Source organism: Mytilus edulis, chromosome 1 (genome assembly GCF_963676685.1).
Source record: "Mytilus edulis chromosome 1, xbMytEdul2.2, whole genome shotgun sequence".
Classification (NCBI taxonomy): domain Eukaryota; kingdom Metazoa; phylum Mollusca; class Bivalvia; order Mytilida; family Mytilidae; genus Mytilus; species Mytilus edulis.
This window is the reverse complement of record NC_092344.1, coordinates 23,736,266-23,761,111: the sequence shown is the minus strand read 5'-3', so window position 1 is coordinate 23,761,111 and position 24,846 is coordinate 23,736,266. Positions and strand designations below refer to the sequence as shown.

The 24,846-nt window shown below is 32.4% G+C and overlaps 1 protein-coding gene and 2 long non-coding RNA genes across 3 annotated transcripts in view; 1 reads left to right on the top strand and 2 right to left on the bottom strand.

The window, feature by feature from the left end:
- LOC139528498 (uncharacterized) overlaps positions 1–24,846 on the bottom strand; it is a 403,824-nt gene that overhangs the window by 255,612 nt on the left and 123,366 nt on the right. The gene's annotated exons all lie outside the window — the stretch shown is intronic.
- Positions 591–5,874, bottom strand: LOC139528351 (uncharacterized). Its single transcript, XR_011665575.1, has 3 exons — positions 5,735–5,874; positions 4,132–4,226; positions 591–738 (listed from the first exon to the last, which is right to left on the bottom strand). It is a non-coding gene; the product is annotated as an uncharacterized lncRNA (long non-coding RNA).
- Positions 1,781–3,294, top strand: LOC139528358 (uncharacterized). Its single transcript, XR_011665577.1, has 3 exons — positions 1,781–2,170; positions 2,521–2,599; positions 3,165–3,294. It is a non-coding gene; the product is annotated as an uncharacterized lncRNA (long non-coding RNA).

Genomic DNA, 24,846 nt, shown 5'->3' with positions numbered 1-24,846 from the left:
CGCAGACTTCTTTGTAGATCTTACTTTGCTGAACATAATTGCTGTTTACAGTTTATCTCTATCTATAATAATTTTCAAGATAACAACCGAAAACGAACAAAATTTCCTTTAAATTACCAATTCAGGGGCAGCAACCCAAAAACACATTGTCTGATTCATCTAAAAATTTCAGGGCAGATAGATCTTGACCTTATAAACAAATTTACCCCACAAACAGATTTGCTCTAAATGCTTTGGTTTCAGAGTTATAAGCCAAAATATACATTTTTAGCCATGGCGGCCATCTTGGTTATTTTGGCGGGTCACCGGACACAATTTTTAAACTAGATACCCCAATGATGATTGTGGTCAAGTTTGTTTAAATTTGGCCCAGTAGTTTCAGAGGAGGAGATTTTTGTAAAAGTTAACGACACCGGACAACGATGACGACGACGCCGTACGACACAGGACAACAGAAGCTAAGTGATAGGAAAAGCTCACTTGGCCCTTTGGGCCAGGTGAGCTAAAAAAGTCAGTCATTTTGGAAACCACTGTGACCTGTAGAAGATATTTTTCTTAATAACTTTATAGTGAACATTTTTATAAGACCAAAGTTTTGTTAATACTGCTAAACTTACTGTTATTTTGATATGACTGTTTATTTCTCTAAGTTCCCATCTAATGCCTTCAGTTAATGCAGTCACTGCATGTTTAGTAGCTGAATAAAAGTGTGCTTTGCCACAACGATGTCCAGATAAACTTTAAATATAGGACAGTCAGGGGTACTACTTGTACAAGTGTATTTTATTTACTTGAAGAAGTGAAAAAAAAATATACACATATAAGTAAATAAATAATGTTTGAATAATCTCCCCTTAATTTTTTGAAAAAATTACTTGCATAAGTAAATTTTTCCTACAATCCCACAAAAATCCCCAATTTTTGAGATGTAAAATCATGCCTTTAATGATTTTTCCCAGGTTTGCTCAAATTTTCATTAAACTTCAATGTTTCATCTCATTAATTCATCAATGAAACTGATTGAGCAAAGATCTTGTATATTAGCGCAAGGCAATCAAAAATTGCTCCTTTGGGGCTTGTAAATGAGCAGTGTTAAGAAGATAACAGACAAATGGGACTCTCAGTGTCCATGAAATTACACTTAAATGATTAGTAAAGACATCTGCAAAGGGTACACAATTTAAAATTCTATTAGAGCAAAGAATTCAAGAAAAGAAGAAAGGATGATTTTTTACTTATACAAGTAAAAAAATTCTGAATGCCTAAGGGACATACAACATGTACAATGTAACTAAGCCAATTTTTTTTACCTATACAAGTAAATAAAATTCACTTGTATAAGTATCCTACAAATTTACTTATATGTGTATATTTTTTTTACTTCTTCAAGTAAATAAAATACACTTGTACAAGTAGTACCCCTGACTGTAGGAATGATAAAGTAAACTCATTTTCATGAATGACAATCAAACAGCGTCTACTTAAAGCACCAATGCATCGTTCCAGTTAGACCAAAACAATTAAAGTTTCATATTTTCATTAGCTTATTTTTCAGAAAATTATCTGTATGCATCTTCAGCTTGTATAACTTAATCTTGTATATTCCTGCTGTTTCAAACAGTAGACGGATAAACACACGACTATATTTGCCACTGAACATTAAATATTCAATAAAAATTTGGCTTCTTTCAATAATGAATGCAAAGAGAATAAATGCATGTGCATCATATCATCTAGCAATCCCATATTATTACTGTTTATTAAATTAAATGATTTTAGGTGTAATACCACCAAATCATGGTACGTCGCATCCGGTTGCATACGAAAGTAGGCCTAAAAAAATATTCCCTTGAATTTGACAGTTGTAGAAAATTAACCCTGCATTTCAATGCACTTAAATTTTTCTGAGTCGTAAATATGTATATTGGAAGTCTGAAAGCATCATTCTTTTTTTATTTGATGGTCTTATAAAATATTTTGGAACGTTAAGGTTACATAGTTACCAAAGCAGGTAACCAGTAAATAATAGTGTAAAAATTGGGTTGTTTACTTCCGGTGTTGGGTACTATCTTATATGCAATGAAATGTAGTGTGAAATTTTCACTGTATCACTGGAAAGGATTAAACTTTATACATGTACATGCAAAGTATTTCTTTAGTTGAAATAAAGGTAAATACTGTACAATTTTTTTAAAAGTGCCAATTTAACAAAGACTAATAGGGAAAAATCAATGGTGGTATAACACCTATTTAGGGAAACTACATGTGCACTATTGACCTTATTGTACTTTCATTTTTAAAAGTTATTAATAAACCAGTTCATACATTGTAAACATGGACTTTTCGGAATGGATTTAGACACTGAAAGCACGTTTGAGGTAAAATTGCCTTGAAATGGGGGTTTACGGGTGTTTTCTAAGTAAAATGGGTGGACAGACAAAGCTGTATTTAGATTATTGTGTTACATTTTAAATTACCCTTACAGTTTTGTTTATACAACATGTGAATTTTTTATTTCAGTGTAAACCATGTTCTGAAGAGCATTTTGTTGAAAATTTTTATATGTGAAGTGGTCAGCAGATGACACTTCAGCATTAGAGTAAGTATCAACTATTGTCATGTTTTTTTGTTGTTTTGGCCGCAAAAGTTTACAATTTGCCATCGTGCCGTCTTCATTTTGCACAGACAATAAATCATCTAAACACTTATTTGCCCTGGATTTATACACATCAGAATCCAGTTTCACATACTTAAACTTTATAATTCTTACCAATATATTTTTTGTACCAGCATTCCAAGGGACATAACCCTTTTTAAAAACATTTTGAGGTATTTTTCTATTACTCTTTCTCCCCATTTTCTAATATAAAATACAAGAAAGAGGACTTTTTTGTGTAAATCTATTAGAAATATACTGTTATGAGTAAATAAAAAGACTTTGATACCAGTAACAATAAATGATTGACTGAAAGGGAACCGTTATTTGTCACACTAGGGGAACAGACCAAAAACTCAAGTTACACAGAAGGCCTTATTGAAACTTCCGTGTAGACTGTTAACATTTATAGAGACAGTTCTATCAGCTAAAACACTTTAATTATTGATTTAACATTACATTTATTTCATTTTTGTGGGAAAATAATCACATTTATTTTATTTGTTAGACAAAAGATATCAAGTTTTGATGATATTTTGATGATAAAGGAAGGATGGAGGAAAAATGGACCAAAACAGACTAAAACAGACCTTCAAATGAACTCTAAAAGGTGCAATAAAATTGTTTATCATCTTAAAGTTGTCTTTTGTATTCTATTTAATTGTTTGAATGCATAGATCATGAGTTTATGATCAGATATTAGTCAACACTGCATTTTATAATGATACACTGAAATAAGTGTGAAGAAATTTGACTGAAATTGCCGTAGGATATGGCCTTACATTATAGTGATTTTCTCTGAAACTATAGCTCTGACTGAGACAAAACTTGACAGTTATGCTTGAAATAACTTGCAATTGGAGGGAAAAAAATTACATTAAGTTTATTTGACATTTAGGTGTTCTTTAAAACAGCCCTAAAACTACCAAAACAGCATGTGTCAAACTGGTGACGTCTTCCTGGTCATATAAATCATGTGATCTATATTGCTTTTCGGCCCGGTCCAATACTGAAAAAGTATTTATTGCCAATATTGGAAATATTGGCCCTATAATCACATCATTGCCAGTCCGTATTGGAAATATTGACCCTATAATCACATCATTGCCAGCCCATATTGGAAATATTGGCCTTATATTCACATCATTGCCAGTCCGTATTGGAAATATTGGCCTTATATTCACATTTGATGTATGTAATACAGCATTCAGAACAAGTCTGTATTGAAAAAGTTGGATTATTTAATAAAAGTGTTTAAGAACTGGCTGTTTCTGTATTGGCACTGGTATAAATTCTCGGTCAGCTGTATTGCCCCTTGACCCTACAGGTCTCGAGCGGAGGCCAATACAGAAACAGCCAGTTAATAACAATATAATATATGATAAAGAAACATTAAAGTATCTATTTGTTTATGAAATAATTCTTATATCAACCTAATATTTGATTTAAAACTACACTTAACCTAAAGATTTCACCTGTTTATATTAATGATATGACCATCATCAACTCCATTGGCCCTCATCATTTTCACGGACTCTCTTATACAAAGACATAGAGCCATCACATTCACCTAGAAAGACAAAACTATTAATGAATGGCTATTATTTATTTTGATTTTATTGAACCATAAAACTAATTTTTGACTCTTCACATTGAATAATCCGTGAAGCGGATTATGTAAAATGTGAAGAGTCAAAAATTAGTTTTATGGTTCAATAAAATCAAAATAAATCATTGCCATTCATTATAAATAAATTTCTATCAAAAACAAGGCTCAAAGAACTTTTTATATTATTTATATTAACAATAACAAGTGTACACACATGTTGGCGTATGAATACTCAACGTCAGAGTGGGCGTGTCGCCATCAAAATTGACAACATTGAAAATAAAACTAATAATTTTAACCAATCAGAAGACAGTAAAAACACCAAATTTATTTATTAAATAATAATCTTAACTATTCATATCATTCAATTAACAATTGAAAACACCGATTAGAGCAGCTTTTTGAAAACTTTCTAATATTTATTATTGAATAACATTACAATAAAGTGGGTACTGTGTGTATTGTTTTGTGGAATTAAAAGTAAAAGAGCGATGATAAATGTAAATCGTTAAAACAGGAGTAGAATCACAAAAGCCATGATTCAGATCATGACTTTCCAATATGTCCTGGGATGACAAGGGGTAACAATTAAGAGCAATATTACCAATCATTGTATAGTACTAATTGAGTTCATAAGGCAGAAGGTGTTACAATTACATGTGAGACTAATTTTAGAGATCACTTGTAAAGAGGGATCTAATGAGATCCATTGGACTTAACAATGTTGAGATGGAGCCTGTTAATACACAAGAAATTCTTATCCAGATCTATAGTTAATATTTACAAAGTGTACTTCAAAGAAAGAGTTTAAAATTCCATGCATGCATGTGGTTTTTTTTAATTACTCAGGCTTATATATAAGATATTTTATAGTCTGAGTTATATAGCATTCAGCGGCAGGATGATGCATCATATTTAGTTTTGTGACCCATCAAAATTGAAATTTATCATGAAGGTAGAGAAGTTATTGATTCTAGTAATGTGACATGTTCTATTAGCATGTAACTCAGATATTTATCAAAGACAGATACTAAGTACAGATTTAAGCTTTCATCTTTATTATTTTGTTAATCAAGTTGATCTTAAATATAAACTTATTCAAGTTATTGAAATATATATATATATCTCTATATCTCTGTTAATTTAAATTTATTTATATAGCAGTCGGAGAAAGGTCTGCATTTTGAAGAACAGGTTAAGATGAGGGAGCAACCATTTGATTTTATTTGTTTATTTATTTTAATTTAATTTTCTTTTTGGGGAGGGGGAGGGTATGAAAAATTTATCCTGCATTTTTTTTAGTTGTAATCTGTTTCCTGCATTTTTTGTATTTTTTGCTCTATTCATTCCAGACATTAACAAGGTGTCTGAATCGACTGTGACAGAAACATCCAGGATGAACTGGTTAGGAGTATAATAGTTCTTTGGGAAAATTTGCCATGTTTGTACTAAAAAGTAATTTTACAAACTTGAAGAAAATATGTGAATGCATATCTTTCTGTTTTGGCAAATTCTGGTCTGCTAATTCTTTGTAGCTCAGTGGTTCCCAGTAAGATGTTGTACTGTGTTTCGCATTATTTGATATAGATTTTCTTTTTGCGTATGGTTTAATACAGTTTGGGTTTATTTCAGTTTATTTTGATTCTGTAGCAAATCTTCTGTAGCTCCAGTTCCTATTGGTAATTGGCGAGCTCTTGACAAAAATTGCATTTGTGAGAATGTTATATAAAGGAATCATTTATATTACATCTAAATACTTCAAAAGTTTTTTCTATAAACAAATCACCAAGACGTTACATTAAAAGGACAAACTTTTTACTCCTCATCGTGTAATTTTACGGTAGTTTTCTTGTTTTCTTTTCCTTTATTAAACATGTCCTTCAATGGAATTGATTTGTGGCCCAATTTGTATTAAGCGTTTGTACTTGATTATCACTTTTGTTTACGGCCGTAGTTGTCTTGTTCATTTTCAAATTTTAAAAGGTTCAAAATGAAATCATACATGTTTCCTCCCTACATGTTTCTTGGGGGAAACGTCTTTGAAAACTGTGAACTTGAGAACAAGTATAACTAAGTGACAGATGATTTAAAAAAAAATAGCGATTCTTATGTACAATGAATGGTTGTATATGCCTAAGCAATTACATAGATTATCAAAACCAAAATTTATAGTAAACAAATGCCGTAGCAGTTGTAGTTCTTTTCGGTAATCATCGAGCCCTTACAGAAACGTTGTTGGTGAGAAAGTAATTGCATGAAATCATTTCAGTTAAATCTGATCACTTCAAAATATTTTTAAGTAAACTAATCACAAAAAACGTTAAATTAAAATGAAAACATGTTTTCTCCTTTTAAAAGAGTAGTTTTATGATAGCTATCTTGTTTTCTTTTGCTTTATTAAATATGTCCTTCACCGGAATTGATCTGTGGCCCAATTTGTATTCAGTGTTTGTATTTGATTATCACTTTTGTTTACGGCCGTAGTTGTTTTGTTCATTTTCAAATTTTAAAAGGTTCAAAATGAAATCTTTTTTTTCTTCTTCTTCTTCGGAAGTCCACCCTATTTACAGGGTCACCGCATTAAAAATATCCTAGTTTTAGATAATTTTTAAAAAATGCGTAGTTATTTATAAAATATTAAAAAATTGATAGGTTTAAATAAGTAACTTAGTTTTAGTAAAACAAAAATGATTAGGATAAAAGGTAAAACCTTGTATTCACACTGTACAGATAATACTACCATAATGATTAAAACACTGATTAATTCAAAATAAAAAAAACAAGAATGTGTCCATAGTACACGGATGCCCCACTCGCACTATCATTTTACATGTTCGCTGGACCACGAAATTGGGGTCAATACTTTAATTTGGCATTCAAATTAGAAAGATCATATCATAGTTAACATGTGTACTAAGTTTCAAATTGATTGGACTTTAACTTCATCAAAAACTACCTCGACCAAAAACTTTAACCTGAGCTTCACACTATCTTTTTCTTTCTTCAGTGGACCATAAAATTGGGGTCAATACCTTAATTTGACATTAAAACTAGAAAGATCATATCATAGGGAACATGTGTACTAAGTTTCAAATTGATTGGACTTCAACTTCATCAAAAACTACCTCGACCAAAAACTTTAACCTGAAGCGAGATGAACGGACGAACGAACGAAAGAACGGACGAACGAACGGAGGCACAGACCAGAAAACATAATGCCCCTTTACCATGGGCTCCAATTTCATGGCATATGCAACTATTACAGTCATAATAACGTTCGATAACTCTGCATGTGACTGGTTCAATTAGGATTTTTTTACTGGTTACCTGATGAATTATTTAAAGAAAATTTTTCTTTTATGAATATAAAATAATATTGCACAGAATTTCATTTAAAATCGGACAACACTAACCGGCATAGGTATTGTCAAAACATGCATCTACATGGGTATTGTCAAAACTTACATCGTGATTAGGTGCCATGTTTGTTTTCTTTGATCACGTTGATGTTATGACTTAATTAATATCTCCTTAATCTAGCTATGTTTAAGGCTATTCTTATAGTTACAATAACGTGTCATATTTAATTGCAATATAAACAGTGAAAATAAATTGAATTATGTGCATTAACAAAATAAGTGTCGAACATCCTCTACGTTTGAAAATTATTTGTTCGCCATTTTTCAAAATTTTATAAAAATAACAACAGCATGTTGAAGCTTGATAAAAAGGAACCAATGTTCGATTACATGCTGCTTTAAGGTAAGACAATGACTGAAAACGCGAGCATCCAACAGTTATTTAATTTTCATTGTAAAAATCTTACAAATAATATTTTTACCATGTCGCCCCACGCTGTCAATTTGGTCGCCATCTTGAAAAATAATAGCAGATTTTCTGAAAATAGCTTATTTTCAAATCAATTTGGAAGGGACATACTAGAAAATTAAACTATTCTATATACGATATTTCAAATATTTATGAATATAATAATAAGCACAAAGACCCACAATTATTCCATCTGTTTTGTTTAAATCGCAATTTAAGGTTAAAGACGACAGAAAATCCAATATTTATCGTAGTTGTATGATTTAACAGTGTGAACTATCGAGGCAACAAGACAAATTTTCAAAAGCATTTGGAAGGGAGAAGATCAAAATTTAAACTATTCCAAAAGGAATATTTATATTTCTAAATACATGAGGAATTACTACATAGACCCACACTTTTAGTATCATGAACTTAAAGTAATGTATTTCAACGATTCCAGAAAGCCCCTATGCATTTCTATACAATTTACTTGGACTTGATACGGGTGATGTGTGACGTCACAAAAGTCACGTGATGACTGCTATAGTTGGATATGTCCACTGAAAAAAGAAAAAGATAGTGTGAAGCTCAGGTTAAAGTTTTTGGTCGAGGTAGTTTTTGATGAAGTTAAAGTCCAATCAATTTGAAACTTAGTACACATGTTAACTATGATATGATCTTTCTAATTTGAATGCCAAATTAAAGTATTGACCCCAATTTCGTGGTCCAGCGAACATGTAAAATGATAGTGCGAGTGGGGCATCCGTGTACTATGGACACATTCTTGTTTTTTTTATTTTGAATTAATCAGTGTTTTAATCATTATGGTAGTATTATCTGTACAGTGTGAATACAAGGTTTTACCTTTTATCCTAATCATTTTTGTTTTACTAAAACTAAGTTACTTATTTAAACCTATTCAATTTTTTAATATTTTATAAATAACTACGCATTTTTTAAAAATTATCTAAAACTAGGATATTTTTAATGCGGTTACCCTGTAAATAGGGTGGACTTCCGAAGAAGAAGAAGAAAAAAAAGATTTCATTTTGAACCTTTTAAAATTTGAAAATGAACAAAACAACTACGGCCGTAAACAAAAGTGATAATCAAATACAAACACTGAATACAAATTGGGCCACAGATCAATTCCGGTGAAGGACATATTTAATAAAGCAAAAGAAAACAAGATAGCTATCATAAAACTACTCTTTTAAAAGGAGAAAACATGTTTTCATTTTAATTTAACGTTTTTTGTGATTAGTTTACTTAAAAATATTTTGAAGTGATCAGATTTAACTGAAATGATTTCATGCAATTACTTTCTCACCAACAACGTTTCTGTAAGGGCTCGATGATTACCGAAAAGAACTACAACTGCTACGGCATTTGTTTACTATAAATTTTGGTTTTGATAATCTATGTAATTGCTTAGGCATATACAACCATTCATTGTATATAAGAATCGCTATTTTTTTTTAAATCATCTGTCACTTAGTTATACTTGTTCTCAAGTTCACAGTTTTCAAAGACGTTTCCCACAAGAAACATGTAGGGAGGAAACATGTATGATTTCATTTTGAACCTTTTAAAATTTGAAAATGAACAAGACAACTACGGCCGTAAACAAAAGTGATAATCAAGTACAAACGCTTAATACAAATTGGGCCACAAATCAATTCCATTGAAGGACATGTTTAATAAAGGAAAAGAAAACAAGAAAACTGCCGTAAAATTACACGATGAGGAGTAAAAAGTTTGTCCTTTTAATGTAACGTCTTGGTGATTTGTTTATAGAAAAAACTTTTGAAGTATTTAGATGTAATATAAATGATTCCTTTTCATAACATTCTCACAAATGCAATTTTTGTCAAGAGCTCGCCAATTACCAATAGGAACTGGAGCTACAGAATCAAAATAAACTGAAATAAACTCAAACTGTATTAAACCATACGCAAAAAGAAAATCTATATCCAAAAATGCGAAACACAATACAACATCTTACTAGGGAACCACTGAGCTACACAGAATTAGCAGACCAGAATTTGCAAAAACAGAAAGATATGCATTCACATATTTTCTTCAAGTTTGTAAAATTACTTTTTAGTACAAATTTCCCAAAGAACTATTATACTCCTAACCAGTTCATCCTGGATGTTTCTGTCACAGTCGATTCAGACATACCTTGATAATGTCTGGAATGAATAGAGCAAAAAATATTAAAAAAATGCAGGATAAATTTTTCATACCCTCCCCCTCCCCAAAAAAGAAAATTAAATTAAAATAAATAAACAAATAAAATCAAATGGTTGCTCCCTCATCTTAACCTGTTCTTCAAAATGCAGACCTTTCTCTGACTGCTATATAAATAAATTTAAATTAACAGAGATATAGATAGATATATATATATTTCAATAACTTGAATAAGTTTATATTTAAGATTAACTTGATTAACAAAATAATAAAGATGAAAGCTTAAATCTGTACTTAGTATCTGTCTTTGATAAATATCTGAGTTACATGCAAATAGAACATGTCACATTACTAGAAACAATAACTTCTCTACCTTCATGATAAATTTCAATTTTGATGGGTCACAAAACTAAATATGATGCATCATCCTGCCGCTGAATGCTATATAACTCAGACTATAAAATATCTTATATATAAACCTGAGTAATTAAAAAAACCCACATGCATGGAATTTTAAACTCTTTCTTTGAAGTACACTTTGTAAATATTAACTATAGATCTGGATAAGAATTTCTTGTGTATTAACAGGCTCCATCTCAACATTGTTAAGTCCAATGGTGGGGGAAATTGATAATTTCAAAATTAAAATCGTCTCGTTTGTCATAGATTCTGGTACTGAGATGACTGTGTATGTCAAATTCGAGGTATAAGTCTAAAAATGAGGCTGAGGAAGCCGTGTCTGTGGTCTCTTTAATTTCTAGTTCTGGTGGGTATATTAATGGAATCCAATCAGAAAAGTTCGGATTGTTAATGGAAAGAACATCATCAATATATCTGAAAGTGAAATTAAATAACCTGGCTTCTTTGATCTTCTTGTTTTTAACAAGTGTCTGAAGGAACTCCGATTCATATGAAAATAAGAAGAGGTCGGCAAGGAGAGGCGCACAGTTCGTTCCCGTAGGAATGCCGACAATTTGTTGAAAAGGTCTACCTCCAAATTCAACAAATATGTTGTCAATAAGAAATTATAGCATACTGATCACTTGTTCCTCTGTGAAGTATGTGGCAGCAACCCACCAATGGTTTGTTTGATTCATCTGAAAATTTCAGGGCTGATAGATCTTGACCTAATGAACATTTTTACCTCCATGTCAGATTTGCTGTAAATGCTTTCGTTTTTGAGATATAACCCAAAAACTGCATTTGACCCCTATGTTCTTTTTTTAGTAACGGCGGTCATGTTTTTTGACGGATCAAAATTCGAAGCACACACTTTGTGCAGGATAATCTAAGGAACAATCATGCTAAGTTGCATTCAAATCCATTCAGTAGTTTCAGAGGAGAAGATGTTTGAAAAATTGTTAACGACGACAGACGACGACGACGTACGCCAAGTGATGAGAAAAGCTCACATGGCCTTTTAGGCCAGGTGAGCTAAAAATAGTATCTTTGTCATGTTTGTTGTCGAAATAAACACCTGCTTTATCCATTCATGTTCATCATGTTGTACATGGCTCCATCATATCAAATATACAAAGAAGATGTTTGAAGAACATGTTGCCAAAATTTATTCAACCAATTGAAGGAAGATGTCTTGTGGATGGAATTATTTATGCACTGAACTGTTATGTAGGGGTCGAATACACAGCAGCTGAAACAGAAGACAAGTTAATTTGACATGAAAAGTGTTTATTCTATTTAATATGCAAATATTAGCACAATATTATTAACATCACAAATGGTATGATATTCATAGCGTTTTGCTTATTAATGTATTGTCTTAAACATGCTAAACAGTCAGCCTTTTGTTTTTGTATGTTTAATACTCACCATGAAAATTTGTATTAAAGTTTTAATTATCTTTTGTATCAATAGTTCAGTCTAGGATAAAATATATACTAATACTATTTGTATTGTTATGAAATTTCCATAGACATGATAGAGGAAAAATAGGAGAAAAACATTTCCTTAAGGGAAATTTGATGTTAAGAAATTTCCCTAGAGGAAATTTGAAGAACAAGGATTTCTTTAGAGGAAATTTGTTGTCTTGAATTTTCCTCCAAGGAAAAGTGTTTGTCAAAAATTTCCTCCAAGGAAAATTTGAAGCTACAAATTTCCTCACAGGAAAAAGTATTTCCTCAAAGAAAAAATTTGAAGCTGCAAATTTCCTCACAGGAAAAAGTATTTCCTCAAAGGAAAATGAATTTCCTGTAAGGAAAAAGAATTTCCTCTAAGGAAAAAGAATTTCCTCTAAGGAAAAAGAATTTCCTCTAAGGAAATAGAATTTCCTCAAAGGAAATAATTATGCAGGAAAAATACTTTTCCTCTGGGGGAATTGTTGAAAAAGGGGCATAACATTTTCAACAGTGGTGCTAGAGCCCAAAAAAAATAGGCAAATATCAGGGAACCAATACCAACCAAGTTATCAACTTTATTTTGACTTAACTCCAAAAATTAAGGTGACAACTTTTGCACTCAGCGGAATTGCAAACTTGTCCCGGAGACTGTTTACTGCTCATAGAATTAAACTATTTTAATATCCTCCAAGCTAGAATAAAAACTGTCTTTACATGTTGCTTCTCAATAAGATTTAATTCACAATTGAATCCTAGCTCTTACATTATCCAATCACATTACTTGACCACCGTCACCAATTCTTTCACGATTATTTTTTTCGAGATACCCACTGCCATTTTTTACGGCGGATGACCCTTCAGGGCATTCCGATGTAATGCTTTCGCCTAAATTTCCATTATGCAAATTTGATTTGGGTTTTTAATTAATCTATATTTTTGGTCCTGGCTCTCTCGTTTTGCGGAAAAATATGAATGCCTACTCACATCCAACCAATAAGAAAAATCTAATTATTATAGAAGATTGTCCACCATGCACTTGCACTGCACTATTAATTAACTTATAGAATAGAATGATATACAAATGGATGGTAATTATATATCCATGTGTAATATACAAATATTATTATGATATGAACTAGAGTATATATATTGATTTGTATTACTACAATATATGTATGGTGTGTACAAAATGTAAGTTTGTATAAACTAAAATTTGTTCAGGGTTTTTGTATACGTTATAAGTTTTTTGACACATACCTTCTTGCATCAAGTGATACAGGTTTGTCTTCTTAAATGTACCTGTTGGATGTTCAAATTTATATACTTCAACCTAACTTTTTGTGCTATTATCCTTATCCTCAAAATGGAATTGGGGTTATCTTAATGGTATTAAATCTAATTTTATTTTTCTCCTTATACCATAGTAATATCCATAAAAAGTTTTTTGTGGTCTTGTTATGTTTTTGTATCAATGCCTAGTAATATTCTGTATCATGTAGTTGTGAAAATATGACTGAAATATGCGAAACAAAAGACTGAATGCTTGCATCAACTATTTGTGTTAAGAAGCTCATAAAACACTGATAACTTGTACAAAAAATCTGTACAGACAATAATTTGTACAACATTACAACTTGTACACAATACATATATATTATATATATATATTGTAGTTATTACGGTTATATTGAATTGCCTTTCATTTATTTATCTTCCGCACAAGTACATTAAACTCACTTTCACGTTGAAAGATGTGATTTTTTTTTCTGATGTTCAGTACTTCAGTACTTTGATTTAGAAATACCTGTAACGTTAAGTCTATATATCACGTTAAACTCAAGAGGGCATTACCATATAATATCATCGGGTATCTATTGGTTTATAACATAGGACAAGCTACAGCGTTAAGTACGTTCATAATTATTTTTAAAAAAACTAACAGTTAACTTGTTTTACTCGATCACTTTTCTACCCTAGTTGTAAAATCCAACCATCGACATTGCTGTTTAATTTTTCTGTTTAATATTCACAGTGTAAGGAAGCACTTTGGTATCTTAAAACATTTCAGTGCCGAATTTGAAAACATATGCACTAAGATTCCGGGGGAGGGGAGGTGGGTACTTCCTATATTTTTAGTGGTACGATGTGCCGCAAAACAGAATCACCTTTCATGCCCTGCTAGTTAGAACAGTAAAACAGGGTCTCTTTTTTCTTGTCATGCTGGTTAGAACAGGGTCACTTTTTCATGTCCTGCTGATACTGGTGGAAACAAGGTCAGAAATTAGTTTTTTTTTTTTTAATTCGAGATAAAAACAAATGTTTGGATACGGGAAATTGACGCAAGTATGTTTTATGCTTACATCAATGAATTATTTGGTGACAGGGTATGTATTTCTGAACTCGTTTAGAACATATAGGTCTCTGTCTAGAACTAGGTATACATTTTCTAAGTGTGTTTAGAACAGGGTATACATTTTCGGAATGTGTCTAGAACAGGGTATGTTTTTCAATGTTCTCTGATTAGAATAGGGTATGATTTGGCAAGTGCTGTCCAAACAGTTATATCTGCAAGGAAAGTCAGTAACCTCAATACCACCACCACCATCACCACACACCCCACCCCCAACACCACCCTCTGGACTAATATCAAAAGTCTGCGGTAATGATCTAGAACCCGTTTTAAGTACAGTTATAAATAAAGATCGTTACATATTTTTTGGTATTTTCTTTTCAAATATCAAAGAAGATAGTGTACTTCTTTGTGAAGATAATCGTTTAAGTCTGACTTCTATATGAATTTTCATTGCTTAGGTAAAAATCCGTACTAAAAATCTAATTATTTAACTCGGCAATTGAAGTCGATCTCATGAATTGCTGGACGATGATTATCAGAAGCACTTGATTAAATTATACAGTATATGAATGGCTCATAGATTCACCCAAAACACTATTTCCGGGTGACCGACTGGACGTTTACTAAATAAATGTAGGACGCAGAACAACATACTTTAAAATGATAAGTAGTAGATATAGAACAAAGGTTACAAAAGAATGGGCTGGTAATTACCGTTACCGTCTAGTTTTATCAACAAGTAGTCACGTCAAGGTCCTAGGTGATAGAGTGCAGAAAATACCTGTAGACCAGCCCGTTTCTTTTGTATCTCTTGTGCTGTATTTGACTTTAACGAATTTTTTAATCACAAAGTAGTACATATTGCATTTTAAAAAGAGAATTGTATATCAATAAAAAGAAAAGAAAATTAGACACACATAAATCTTTCATACAGATTAATGTACAACTTTGTTTGGTGAATTATTCATAAACAAATTAGGGGTTTTGCCTTACCACTCTTTTTCTTCTGTTTATGTGGTTCATATTGAAGTGTTTCTCGTTTCTCAATTTTAATACAGATTAGACCGTTGGTTTTCCCGTTGGAATGGTTTTATACTAGTAATTTTTGGGGCCTTTTATAGTTTAATGTTCGGTCTGAGCCTAGGCTCCATGTTGATGACTGTACCTTGACCTATAATGTATATATAAAACAAATGACTTGGTATGATTGCCAATGAGACAACTCTCCACAAGAGACCGAAATTAACAACTATAGGTCACCGTACGGCCTTCAACAATGAGCATAGACCATACAATATTTTACTTTGGGCAGGTTTTCAATTTTGAAGTGATATATATGTCGCTACGTAGTGTTGTAACATAATTGTGATATTGCATGTATGTTGGCATATCAACAAACAGCAGATTCATGATATGAATTTATGTATATATTTTTTATTAAGTTTAACGCAGTCCGTAAAATATGTTAACAGTTTTGTGTTCGTTTTTCTTTTAATATGCATGATATATATGTATATATTTTAAGAGTATATATGAAAAGCCAGCATTTTAACATTCTTTACCTCTGTTGTCAAACTCAAATTATTTTACAATTTTTACGAATATGTTCATGTACTATCTTGTAATAAGCCTCGGTCACACCTTACCGGATAGCACGAACGGACGCCTAACGGATAAAAAAAAAGTTGTCCGTTGAAAAAATTGTTATCCGTTGGGAGTCCGTTGATGTGACTGACTGAATAAAACGGACGTGTAACGGATGCATAACGGACACACAACGGATATGCGTACGAGAAACGTAAACGTACCGGACAGAACGAATGTCGCACGTACATCCAACGGACGAGTACCGTATAAAACGGACATATAACGGAAGCGTACCGGATAAAACGGATGAACAAGATATACGGAAAAATCAAAGGCGACAATAATAATACACGTAAATCGCATAAATATTCAAAATGTTTCTGTGTAACTGCTTTTGGTTCAGTCTTCAAAATTCCGACAAAGGGCAGTGTCTGGCCTGAATAAGAGCTGTTTGATTGTGAAGAAGTGCCTATACTCTAAGATCGATTATGAATAATAAGAATTCATGAACCTTAAGAAATCTGACATACCAATAATTGGCATTTCTGACGCGAAATTTTCAATTGACATTAATCCGTTTCAGATCAGTTCATCATCCGTTTTATCCGTTATACTTCCGATATGAGACCGTTTCTCATCCGTTCAACATCCGTTTTATCCGTTAAACGTCCGGTAGAATTCCGTTGGTGAATTTATCTTCCAGACCTCCAACGGATGTATAACGGACACGTAACGGATACAAAACGGAAACGAAACGGACGAGTACCGTACACAACGGACGTCTAACGGACGTTCAACAGACATTTTATCAATTGGACGTCCGTTCAAAGTTGACCATGTTCAAAGTTTTCCACCGGACAGAACGGACGTCGACGGATAAAACGTACGCTTAACGGACATGCAACGGATATGGACGGACGTCTAACGGATTGAAAAAAAGTTATCCGTTAGTCGTCCGTTCGTGCTATCCGGTAAGGTGTGTCCGAGGCTAATATGATAATGATTTTTTTTGATAATTATGCGTTCACTGTTTCTGTGTTTGAAAGAGAAGTATTTAAACTCAAGAAAAGCGACACATTTTAAACAAAATTATACTAAACTTAAATACCGGACGTATAATCTATAATATTAAACGAGAAGACCTCATTTTGGGTGTCGCTTCTCTTCTTTCCACAATAAATTAATCATCATGCCTCTGTGTCCTACGGGTACAGTGCATAATCGTATTTGTCATCCATTCATATGATTATTCACATTGAGTTATTTTGGGTGAAAAACGAGAAAAAAGACATCCGGATATGTTTCCGTCATTGGGCGAAATTTTAAGTCAGATTATACTTCCGGTTTGCGTTTTTCTGTATACTTTAAACATACATTGATACTACAGTGTATTTTCTGTCTTATCTGACATTGGACAAAATTTAAGTTAGACCTCCGGTTTGCGTTTTTCTTTTTACTTTTACTTTGAAACAAATACATATACTACGAATAAGGTGTATTTACTGTCTGATATCGTATTCAAGTTTACTATCCACGGCAGTTACAGGGTTTATTTAATAGAGAGGGTCTGAATAATATATCAATGACCGCTGTGGATCAATTATTAAACTGAGAATTGACTGTAAAAAGAAAATACACTTTCGGGACGTCTGGAACGGGTGTTTGTAAGATCGAAATTTCAGGATTGAACATTTCGGGATCCGGGATTTCTTTTTTCGAATTTCGGGATGTCGAGATATTTAATTTCTATAATGAATTCAGAACCTCGGGATTTCACGTTTTCAAGCCCGGGATATTGGGATCAGGGCCCCTCCGCAGTGGCGGATCCAGAAATGTTCATACGCAGCTAGGGGCCCGTTCCGGTCATGCTTCAGTGATTCCTTATATAAGCAAACAATTAATTTCCAGAAAAGGGGGGGGCGGGCTCCCTCAATCCGCCTCTGCCCCGACCCCCCTTTAATGAATGTTCATAATACACAGATAAGCGCTAAAATTATTCATGTGTCATTTAAAGTAATCGAGAACAAAAAAAAAATACCTATGACTTTTGACCTTTTCTTAAATTCTCAAGTCACTAAATGTTTTACAAAAGGAGATGTGGTATGAATACCAATGAGACAGCTCTCCACAAGAGACCAAAATGACACCGACATTAACATTTAAAGGTCACCTTACGGCCTTCAACAATAAGCAAAAGCCGATACTGCATAGTCTGATATAAAAGACCCCGAAATGACAATGTAAAACAATTTAAATGAGAAAACTAACAGCCTTATTTATGTACAAAAATTGAACGAAAAACAAATATCACTGAACCACTGAATTACTGCAGGCTCCTGACTAGAATGTTCATTATACATGTACACTAAATGTATGTTCATAATGAAATTAATAGAAAACAAAAAATGGGAATTTTGGAAATAAAGGAGGAGGGTTAAAAAAAACATTTTCCTGTCACCAAGTACCTATGACTTTTGATACCTTTCCTGAAATTCTCAAGTCATTAAATCTATTATAAAATTCTTCCTACAACACTTTAGATCCTTTCAAATACGCTCTGAATGCCCGCGATTTCGCGGGTGTGTTCTAGTATCATTTGAAATGAGTAGATTGATCATAGTTAAATTGAGTTATCTCCCGTTTACCACTGAAAAATCGCAATTAAAAAAATGCATATGAATGTGAGGTAATCGTGCATCATACTACAAATATTGGGGTATCTAACTTTTTCCAAACATTATTTGTGAAATTATGGTACATGTTAGCGTATTCACACATTTCCAACTACAATGTAACTTTGCTTACATCCTTTGTGAAAGACCTTTAATTGAATATTTAATAAAGCGTATACTGGTTCCCAAAAGTTTGAAAGTACAAAAACAGGTACTTCTCATCAAAACTACAGGGAAAATGTGCCCTCCTATTATAATTTTATATTCTTTTATATTATTCGAAACACTTTCAACCAGGGTTCTACTCTACTGTAATCCCAAAACCTTAAGCTTTCATTTGATACCAAAACTACCCACAAATGGTACCTATTGACAAAGATACACCTATGCATAAAATATGCACTAATTTCTTGTTAATTCTTAGTGGTTCTATACCTATAAAGAACTTATAGCTCGTTACGTCAGATGCGTCTTTCTACGACTAGATTCAAATGGTGCGCAAATCATAATATGTTGTGTTCGAAATCATTACGAACAAGTCATTAGGTGTTTATAAATGCCGAGTTACATAAAACACTGGTTGTTTTCTTAAGACATTATTTCATTACTTTTTTAAATTATCATGAATCAGCAAATATTTCTCTCGGCTTCGAAGAAGACTTAGTTCTTGACAAAATAATTGATATAAGTTTATTGTTGTATTTTAAAAATGATTTTTTCGTCAATTATCTGTAGTTGGAAGAATGCTTTTTTCTTCTTCATGATATATTTTTTTAGGAAGAAACATTTTACGGTAATATTAGAAAGTATCAAACATGTCAAATATGTCTTCTTTTTGACAGTCACGGACTATTTCATCTGATATGCTCTGAACACTCACTTTCTTGGTCCAATCTGTAGTGGAAGTCCTCTTTTATAGACTTTTCCTTTTTTTCAGACCACATGCACCCGATTTCAACTTGATAACTTCTCGGACGGCAGGATATTTATCACGGTTGAATATTCAGTAAGAAGACGACAAGTGATGAACTGTATAACACTGAGGGACAGTTCTTAGATAAGATAGAAAAGACGGAACATATGCTGTAAATGATCTGAAGTGATTCCAATAACAAAAACGTGGTTTGACTATCTAACTGGATGTTAGGGTATTATACTATATCAGCGGGTAATATATCTACTCGTCATAACGATGACAGTTGTAAATGTACATGATGTAGCTACCAGACAGCTTGATTTCAAACAATTAATGCGCTGCACGTATTCAGAGACGGATCGAGAAAAGCATTAAATCGACATTTTTTTAGTCAGGAAAGGAAATTTGAAAACTAATTGTGAATTTCCGTTTCAGAAAAGCATTTAAAGCATTAGGCATGTCCATGTCACAAACTAATAATAACTAAAAGTTGAGCTGATAATGTTTTGTAAAAATGACAAATGAATAATGACAACAGCTGCCAAACCTAAAATAAATCTGGAAAAGATTCGCATAACCAATTCAATCTATGATATGTTTTTTTTTGTTGTTTTTTTAAATCATATTGAATTGTTTTATTCGACTTTAAAGACAAAACTACAGTTAACCGTTTTACAGTATAACGTTTAGATGACGCAATTTTAAGTTTATACAGTGTGGAATCAAACTAAATATTCAGTTTGATTACAGTTTTTAATTCGCATGTTTGTCATTTTTATTATCTATAATTATCGTCAACAACTTGTCCATTGGAGTTAATTTCTATAATAATTGTCATACAATTATTCAGATTCGCGCATTTGTATAATAAGTCTGGTCATAGATCGTTGTCTGTAATGTTTTTTTTCGTTCGGTGGTGTAGTGAGAATTAGGCAATTGGTTTTCACTTTTTCTTTTTTTTTTCTTTTTTTTTTGCATTTTTCACATTTTTATATAAAATGTAAGTTAATGGATCATGACTTACTTGTACGTTTTTGCAGTTAGTTATATCTTAATAATTATAATAGATAGTTAAATAATCAGCAGGACAATTTGGTTAAAATCTTCTTGACGACTCCTTATTTGAGTTGTTACCCTTTAATGGCGATTTTGAACCTTTTTATCTTTTATGTGTTGCCTTATATGACAAAATAATAATAGATAAATAGGCACTCAAAATCACAGAAATGATCATCAATGTACATGTAAGATCTACTAGCAAGTCAAATTCGGCCAATATGGTCAGTGAACTCCTCGTAGGAGTGATTGCCCTAAAATGAGGATTTATTAAGGTCTTTCCTTTTACTATAAGGAAAGACCTTACTGTATTTCTTCTGATTATAATTATTATTCTTTCCGCCAAACTTTAACGAAATTTCCAAAAAAAAGTACGCGACATATTGAAATGATATTAGGTATCTAGTATCGGTTGACCAAAAGCTTTCTTGTGGTGAGGGCACGACCCCGTAACATTTCCTTTATAGGGGTTATCTCCCCTAACACCAAAAACCTTGTTATCATTCTGACTCCATAACCATAATAGGTAGAAAAAACAAAGGGTGGAATTTGATCAGGAACAGACCCTGGTGCTTCGTTACATTTGGATTGAAAAGATTCAACGACTCATTGGTAGGGTTATGCCCCTTTGAAAATTAACAAATGTCAGTTGGCCACTAAAACTCAGAAACTGTAAGTTGTAGCCACCTAGGATTATCACCAATGATTATCAATATACATAAACATGAATATTGACCTAAGGTCAAAGGTCAAGGTCATGACCTAGATTTTGACTTTAGCTTGTTATCGGATTTACTCAATAACCGTAAAAGATGGCTGATAAAATGTAACGAAGCAAATGTGTGTCTTGTCGAGATCTACATTTGTTATGTTGGGTTGAAAATTATTGGACGATTTGTTATAGAACCAGGGCACCAAAACTGTTTTGGGGGTCTGAAATGATGATTGTTTGCTTATAACTCAAAAGTGGTTAGAGATAGAAAGAAACTTTGAATCGCAAAAATGATCAGCATAATAAGATCTACAAAATTAGGTCAAGGTCAGAGGTCAAGTCCCTAGCAACGACATAAATAACCTTAGCAACCATATATTTTTGAACTTAGAAGGCTATTAATAATATAAATATGAAATTTTTAATACTGGAAATGACATTTTTGTCCATAGCAACGACATATAAGTCCCTAGCAATCACTTATTTTTTTAACTTTAAATACTATGAATAGTACATATGACATTTTTAATAACTTATTTTAATATATTTATCCTTAGGAATGATTTTTTGTCCTAAGCAGCCACTTATGAACATAAAAGTCCTTAGAAACCATATATTTTTTAACCAAGAAGGCAATTAATAAAAGAAAAAAGGAAAGACCATTCAATTGTTCATGAACAATTGACTTTTTAATTTTATACCCTCATTTGTGTTTTGAACAACAACTTAAGGAAATTGAGGAAAACTAAGCAGATTAGATGATCAGTTATACAAGATCACCTCGCAGAGATTTTTGTCATGTATACCGTTCTCGTATACAATAATGGAGATATAAAAAAAAGAAATGTGGTATGAATGCCAATGAGACAACTCTCCACAAGAGACAAACATGACATACAGTTTCCACATGAGAGTTTCCTTTGTTAAATAAGCACATAGACCAAAATGAGCGACACAGGCTCTCTAGATCCTTAAGTTCGTTTTTCTTTATTCAATCTTTATTATTAGATGACTTTTATCTGTTTAATTCCGTCCCATGCATTCTTACTATGAATTTAATAGTGGTTTGATTTGAATATAACGCAAACAAGAAAAACAAATTTACGGTAAACAACTTTTTAACTTTTATTCGTAAATTACACAAACCTACATGTATCTGCATTGTTTAGAATTCTAATATGACGTTCTTATTACGCTTTGTAAACAAAGCCGTGTTCTAATGAGCACAAAAATATGTTTGACACATGCCCACGGACTTACTGTTTATATTAACGTTATTTCCATCGCTATCCTTTTAAATATTTAAGAAATAATTCCTTCATGTCATGCTCTATGCTCATATTAACATTGGTAGGCATTATATTTGTCGATATTTTACACTGAGCGTTGATCTATGCTCATTTTAACATGGGTAGGCATTATATTTGTCGATATTTTACACTGAGCTGAGCGTTAGCAGCTTACATAAACTTTTATTATATATTTTTATCAAACAACCTATATTTGCCCTGCTCGTAGTTTTGAAACTGATCAAATATGAAATGTAATATACAGACTCCTCGGGGAGGACACGGGAACAGCCAAACATTCTTACGTTATTTTCGTACGCTTCGACCTATAAATATATTGTATTTGTCATATTAGAATCGAAATAATTTCTTCATGTCATGCTCTATGTTCATTTTAACACTAACGCTAACGCTCAGTGTAAAATATCAACAAATATAATGACTACGCATGTTAACATGAGCATAGAGCATGACACGAAGGAATTATTTCTTAAGTTTGTGTGCAGATGGAACCTAAACCATACGCAAGAAATGAACAGTGATCTGGCAATAAACTATAGGTGAGGGTACTACGTACGATGTTGCACGGGTGGTCATAACCCTTTATTTAAGAATTCTAATCGGAACATTTTTTTGTAAAAAAAAATTCTGGGAAAGTTTTTCGTAATCTTTTTTTCTGGGACAGTTTTTCGATTCCTTGTAAAAAATGAAGCTGTTGTGTGATTGCCAAAGAGACACACTGACTTTAAATATACAAAGTAGGTCACCTTACAGGCTTAAAAATTGAGCAAAGTCCATACTGCAAAGTCAGCTTTAAAAGGCCCCGAAATGACAAATGAAAAACAATTGAAACGAGAAAACTAACTAATTTATGTACAAAAGGAACACAAACAAATACATAGCACAGCAACAAATCACAGGCTCATGACTTGAATGTATTAGTGTATGGTGTATTAGTTTCCAGTTTATGACTTCGGTATTTCGGACCTCATATTAACAAGTAGAAGTGTGACATCTGATCACAACAGACAAAAATAGACAAAACTGGTATTAGCAAATGACTACAAAAGAATCCAAGTTAATTGTTTATCATTAAACAAAGGAAGGCAGACATGATTTTTGCACGTACATCCAATATACTTGAAGAAACATAAAATGTTACAATGATTGTTACTCTGTTTAGTCACATTCGGTTTTCCGGTTTGAATTGTAACATGTTGCCACTTCTACAAACAGATAACTATATTTATCTGAAAAAGCAATGCATGTAACCATTTCCTTATAAAATCGTTTGACGTTCATTGTTTTTAAAATTCTAAAAATATCAACAAATAAGTAATTTTAATTTTATCTAGACTACATTTTGATTCGTTTCACTTAATACTTTCAGAATTTTGGAGAAAAATATTGAAATGCAGATTACCAGTAAATTTATTTTATAAAAGAACGTGAAAGAGAGGCGACAGATACCAAAAGGACATTCAAACTCATAAGTTGAAAATAAATTGTCAACGCCATGGTTAAAAAGAAAGAAAGACAAACAGATCTAGACAATCAATAGTACCCGAACACAACATAGAAAACTAATAACTGAGCAACACGAACCAAAAAAAAAACACTAGGAATGATCTCAGGTGCTCTAAAAGAGCACGCAGATCCAGCTTCACGTGTGGCACCCGTCGAGTTGTCCATGTTAGTACAAACCCGGTATGTCACATTCGGGGCCGGGGGGATGAGAGCAACATAGTAATTGTAGTTACGACATCTTGAACGTATCCTCTACCATTTGTGAACTGGATATTCCATACGACCAACCAACTCGTGATGGTGTCCGTAAAATTTACTAATGGATCATTTTAACCTCACAACTTGGAACTTTTGGTTCACTAGCTTTCCTATGAGCAGCATCCTATCATCAAGGAAATCATGATATAGGAAATTAAAGCTCTGATTATCGTAGCAAGTCGGAGATATATTCAAGTCGGAGGTATATGCTGGAATGTTGCTACATGGACATGGAAAGTTCACAATTGGAAACTGAAATCACCTCTTTTGTTGTAAACTTTTGTTTTCGATAGACTCTTATGGTCAAAGTATTAGGCGAAAAGATATGTTAGTTCTTTTATGTAGCTTTACT